Source organism: Bison bison, unplaced genomic scaffold, assembly GCF_000754665.1.
Source record: "Bison bison bison isolate TAMUID 2011002044 unplaced genomic scaffold, Bison_UMD1.0 scf7180017864088, whole genome shotgun sequence".
NCBI lineage: Eukaryota > Metazoa > Chordata > Mammalia > Artiodactyla > Bovidae > Bison > Bison bison.
In genome coordinates, this window is record NW_011494660.1 from 997530 (window position 1) to 1004231 (window position 6702).

Sequence of the window (6702 nt, forward strand, 5' to 3'; positions counted from 1 at the left end):
AGTCCAAGGGACTCTCAAGAGTCTTCTCCAACACCACAGTTCAAAAGCATCAATTCTTCAGCACTCAGCCTTCTTCACAGTCCAACTCTCACATCCATACATGACCACTGGAAAAACCATAGCCTTGACTAGATGGACCTTTGTTGGCAAAGTAATGGCTCTGCTTTTGAATATGCTATCTAGATTGGTCATAACTTTCCTTCCAAGGAGTAAGCCAATAACAGTTAATTTAAAAAATTCATTTAATTTTATTGAAGTATAGTTGATTTACAATGTTGTTTTAATTTCTGCTGCACAGCAAAGCGATTCAGTTATACATATGTATATTGTTGTTCATATTCGTATCCATTATGGTGACTCACTTTTAATGATAGATTATGGCGAAGTAATGGTATATTGCCTTCAACACCAGGTCATAAAAGACACTGTAGCCTCTCTCTGCCCGCCTCTCTCAGATCCCTTGCTGGGGAAGCTTGATGCCATGTCCTGAGGACCATCAGGCAGCACTGAGGTAAAGGTGGTGGGGAACCAAGGCCTCCTGCTCTGACACGAATGGACACCTTAGAAGCAGGTCCTCCAGCCCAGTCCAGCCTTTGATGACCACAGCCCTGGCTGATGTTCTGACTGCAACCTCCCGAGAGACTCTAAACGAGAGCTACCTAGATAAGCCACTCCTGACACCCTGACCCAGAGAAATCTTGAGGTCATAAATGCTCACTGTTCTAGTGTACTTTGTTATGTGGCAGTAGCTAACTAATATAGCACCTTCACTCACCAGAATAGTTAACACTGAAAAGACTGACAATACCAACTCCTGGTGAGAATGTGGAGTAACTGGAACTCACACTGCTGATGGGAGTGTGAATGGGTGCAACTATTTTGGAAAATACTTTGGCATTATTTCTATTTCTATTATTTTCACGTAATTGAAGGCCACCATTTTCAATGACCTAGCAATTCCATTTATAGGAATATACCCAACAAAAATGCGTGTGTATATGCACATCAGGCTGCATGTCCAGAACATTCCTGACAGCACTCTTTATAATAGCCCTCAGTGGGAAAAGGATCCAATAGTCAATTCATAGTTCATTCTCACAGTGGAATACTTAAGCTAGCAAAAAACATGAATTATGGCTGCATGCAGTAACATGAAGAGATCTCATAAGGATAACTTTGGGTGAAAGTAGCCTGACACAAAAGTACAAATTGTATCAGTTCAGTTCAGTTCAGTTCAGTCCAACTCTTTGCGACCCCATGAATTGCAGCATGCCAGGCCTCCCTGTCCATCACCAACTCCTGGAGTTTACCCAAACTCATGTCCATCGAGTTGGTGATGCCATCCAGCCATCTCATCCTCTGTCATCCCCTTTTCCTCCTTCCTTCAATCCCTCCCAGCGTCAGGGCCTTTTCCAATGAGTCAACTTTTCGCATGAGGTGGCCAAAGTATTGGAGTTTCAGCTTCAGCATTAGTCCTTCCAATGAACACCCAGGACTGATCTCCTTTAGGATGGACTGGTTGGATCTCCTTGCAGTCCAAGGGACTCTCAAGAGTCTTCTCCAACACCACAGTTCAAAAGCATCAATTCTTCGGCGCTCAGCTTTCTTCACAGTCCGACTCTCACATCCATACATGACTACTGGAAAAACCATAGCCTTGACTAGATGGACCTTTGTTGGCAAAGTAATATCTCTGCTTTTGAATATGCTGTCTAGGTTGGTTATAACTTTCCTTCCAACAAATTTATGGTAACTGGTAAGTCGCTTCAGTCGTGTCTGACTCTGTGCGACCTCATAGACGGCAGCCCACTAGGCTCCCCTGTCCCTGGGATTCTCCAGGCAAGAACACTGGAGTGGGTTGCCATTTCCTTCTCCAATGCATGAAAGTGAAAAGTGAAAGTGAAGTCGCTCAGTCGTGCCTGACTCTTAGCGACCCCATGAATTGGAGCCAACCAGGCTCCTCCGTCCATGGGATTTTCCAGGCAAGAGTACTGGAGTGGAATGCCATTGCCTTCTCCGAACAAATTGTATAGTTCCACTTAAATGAAGTTATCTTTGGTGAGGTGAGGGCCTCAGGGACTTCCGGGGAGTTGGCAATGTATTCTTTCCTTCTGTGGGTGGTTGTTACATGGGTGTTTACTTCACTGTCTGCACACTTTTTTTCTGTGCCTTTTTTGTGTCCGAATGCATACTTTAACAAAGGTTGAAAACCCTCAACAAATCAACAGCATAATAACAAGAGAATCCTATTCTCCTGGGCCTGTCTTAACAGCCCTTAACAGACAATGCTGATGGGCCAAACCACACAGCCAGGCCTGCAGCTATCTGAAGGATGTGATCACCAGGAGCCCAAGGAATGTGTGTTCTTTGGGCAATCCTCCATGAATAATGCTCCTTTGACTGAAGCTGGAGAGCAGAGGGTTTGAGGTCTGTCCCGACGTGCCGCCCATCAGCATGGCTGAACTGTGTTGTGATGATGGAATGGACATCAGCTCAAGGAGGCAGGGAGCCTCACTTGTTCTCATTTGAATCCACATGACTTCTTGCCTGTGATAGAAGCTGCCGAGGGTGTCCGTGGTGACGGGCTATATGTTCCCAGGTTGTAGGCAGGGGTCTGAAAGCTTGCCACCATTGAGCATGGCTGTGGGGGATTTAGACTGGACCACTCCAAAGCTAGAGTTACCACCTGCCTCAGAGAGACCTCTCAGCATGTGTAAACACACACACACACACACACACAGACACAGACACCCCATATCATGTGCTTAGCAGAATAACCGGCCTTCTTCAAGATGTGACCGTGGAAGGGGCTGAGGTGACTGTGTGGTGTGTGTCAGTCATGACACCTGTCACCTCCCTGCCCTGTTCATGGAAGCAATGCAGGCTGCTCTGGCCCAGGGGAGGCGATTACGATACCATATGGGCCTCTGACCACGTGGGCTGGCCAAGGACTTGCAGAAGGAGGGATGGTGGTTCATGAGACAATCTGAGGAGGTTGCTCTGTGGTCTCTGTTCCTCAAGAGCCCTGAGCCAGAAAAACCCAGGATACGTGGGCCAGAGCCTGAGACTTTGTCCCTTCTCAGAAGTTGGGGGACACCTCTGGTCCTAGAGACAGCTCTCTCAGGTCATCCCTGGTCCCAGTGGCCCAGGGGGTCACAGCCAGGCCTCATCCCCATGTACGTTCCAAGAGAAAGAAGACTGCCCTCTCTGCAGGGTAATAATGCAGACAGCAGACAGGGGAGCCCCACTGAATATCAGAGAAGAGGCATTTGCTTTTGTTCACAAGAAAAAGAGAAAATCTACCTCAAATTGGCTTAAATGATAAGGATTGTTAAAAAAAAATCGAGATGCATTTCACATACCATAAAATTCACCATCTTAAAGTATACAATTCAGAGGTTTTTTTGAATATTCACAAAAGTGCAATTCTCACTGCTAAGTGCAGAAATTTTCATTACCCCCCAAAAGAAACCTTGTATAGATTAGCAGTCAGTCCTCTCTGATTCCTTGCTTCCTCCAGACCTTGGCGAGTATGAACTTACTTTCTGTTTCTTTGGATTTGCCTATTCTGGGAAGACTTCCGTGTCTGGCTTCATTCACTTAGCATCACATTTTCAAGGCTCATACATGTCATAGTGTGTATCAGTACTTCATTCCTTTTTATTGCTGAATAATACTCCACTGCACAGATGTGCCACGTTTTGTTCATTCGTTCATCGGTGATGGACATTTGGGGTATTTCCACTTTTCAGCTATTATGAATAATGCTGCTGTGAACATTTTTCTACAACTGATTGTGTAGACACATTTTCATTTCTCTATTCATATGTACATACTCTGAGTGGAATTTCTGGGTCAAATGGTGACCCTGTGTTTAGGTTTTTGAGGAACTGTCAGATTGTTTTTTAGAGTGGCTGAACTATTTTACATTTGCACCAGCAGTTCATGCAGGTTACAATTTCATCACATCCTCACCAATACTTGTTATTTTCTGTCTGTTTGATTGAAGTCATCCTTGTTGGCGTGAAGTGGCATTTCACTGTGATTTGGGTTTGCCTAGTGATGCTGGGCATCGTCATGTACACTTACTGGCCATTTGTATATCTTCTTCAGAGAAATATCTATTTAAATCATTTACCCATTTTAAAGTTCGGTTTTTTTTTTTTAAATGTTCTGAATATAAATTCTTACCTGTTATATGAATTAACATATTTTCCCTATTTTGTGGGTTTTCTTTTTACTCTCTTGATAAGGCCCTTTGATATACAGAAGCTTTAACTTTGATGAAATCCAATTAACCTATTTCTAATTTTGGTCACGTGCTTTGGGTGTCATACCTAAGAAACTCTTGCCTAAGATCATGAAGATTTACTCCCGTTTACTTCTATGATTTTTATAATTTTAACCCTAACATTTAGGATTTTGATCCACTTCGAGTAAATTTTTGTATATGGTGTGAGGTGAGTGTCCATATTGGGCCTTCCCAATGGCTCAGCAGTAAAGAATCTGCTTGCAGTGCAGAAGCCATGGGTTTGATCTCTGGGTTGGGAAGGTCTCCTGGAGGAGGGCATGGCAACCTACTAAAGTATTCTTGCCTGGAGAATCCCATGGACAGGAGAGTCTGGCTGGCTACAGTCCACAGGGTGGCAAAGAGTTGGACATGACTGAAGCAACTTAGCATGCATATGTGCCAGGGTCCATATTAATTCATTTTCCATGTGGATATTCTATTGTTCAAGTACCATTTGTTGAATTGTCTTGGCAACCTTGTTGAAATTCCATTGATCATATCTGCATGAGTTTATTTCTGAAATCTCAATTCTGTTATATTGATCTATCTCTCTCTATAGAGCCTTATGCCCATACCATACAGTCCTGATTACTGTAGCTTTGTGGTAAGTTTTGAAATTGGAAATTGTATGTTACCCAAATTTGTCCTTTTTTTCAGGATTGCTTTGGATATTCTAAGTCCCTTGCATTTCCATGTGAATTTTAGAATCAACTTGTCCATTTCTGTGAAAGATAGTTGGAATTTTGGTAAGGGTTGTACTGAATTCTGTAGAGCAATTTGGGGATGTTAAGTCTTCCAATCCATGAATGCCAAGTGTCTCTCTATTTGCCTAGCTCTAATTTTTCAACAATATTTTGTAATTCTCAATGTACAGTTCTTACATTTTTGTTAAAATAATTCCTAAGTAGTTTATTTTTGCTGCTATTGTCAATAGAATTGTTTTCTTATTTTTGTTTTTGGGTTATTCATTGTTAGTATATAGAAATACAACTGACTTAGGTATATTTATCTTGTATCCTGCAAATTTTCTCAATTAGCTCAAAGAGTTTTTTGTTTGTTTGTTTGAGCGTGTATTCCTTAGGGTATGTACAAGATCGTGTGATTTGTAAGTAGATAGTTTTACTTCTTCCTTTCCAATTTGGATACCTTGCATTTCATTTTCTTGCTTAGTTGCCTGGCCTAGAACCTTCAGCACACTATCGATTGGAAGGGCTTCCTTTTGAAAGAAACTTTTCTGGAAGCCCTGTCCGAGAACTTCTACCAATGTACCATTGGACAGAATTGGTCACATGGTCTCCTCTGGTGCAAGGGAGGCTGGGAAATGTAAATTTTCTTTTGGGCACATTGCTATACAAAATCACATTTCTGTTTCTAAGAGAAATAGAGGAAGGAATGGATATTTTTGTGGGCACCCAGAGGTCCCTGCCCCATTGTCTCCTATAAGTAAAATTCAAGACCTCTGTCTTCATTTCTCTGTGATTCTCCTCTGTACTCAATTCTATGGCCAGTCTCCTCTCAGATGGATTTCTGTCACAGTAGCAGATGTCTGTTTCAATTCCAGGCCTCACTCCTGCACAGTTACATGATCTAGAACTAGAGTAAGCCCCGTGTCTTAGAATTCCTGCCCATGTGCTACTCCTTCTAATCAGATGAACTCGGGCCACCTGCTCATACCTGAACTGATCACTGGGGCCCAGTGGGTGAGATGTGCTGTTTGGATCAGCCTAGGTTACACACTTTACCTCCTGGAGCTGCGGGCAAGCTGCGATGCAGGTCCTGCTATGTTCACTCTGCTGCACTGCCCAGTGGACCCTCACCTCTGCCTCCACCAGACAGGGTTCTGCCCACCCCTCTGATGGCCCCAGCCATCCTGCAGCTCTGGGACAATGGGAAGGTTCACTGTGAATGAGGCAAGCCTCTATGGTTTTGCATGTACATTTAGTATTTACTTGATGGAAATGGAATGGAATGCAATGGAAATCCCATTCTATTTTGCCCTTCTTCAGCTTTTTCAGAGGTGCATTAGCATTGTTTCTGGTTGTGTGTCTGAAGCTAACAGGTTATCACACTTGATCTGCAGATCTTGGTGGCTGAGGATCTGTGGGGTCAGGTAGGCCTGGGGTGAATCCTGGCCCTACTATACCAGCTGCTGACTTTGGGCACATTTGTTTTACTTTGTTTTCAAACTTATATATATATATATATATTTATTATATATATCTGAAGCTGGGAAAGACTGAAGGCAAAAGGAGAGGGGGCAGCAGAGGATGAGATGGTTAGATAGTATCACTGACTCGGTAGACATGAATTTGGACAAATGAGAGAATGAAGGACAGGGGAGCCTGGCGTGCCATAGTCCATGGGGTGACAAAGAGTCGGACACAACTTAGAGACTGAACAGCAACAAATGG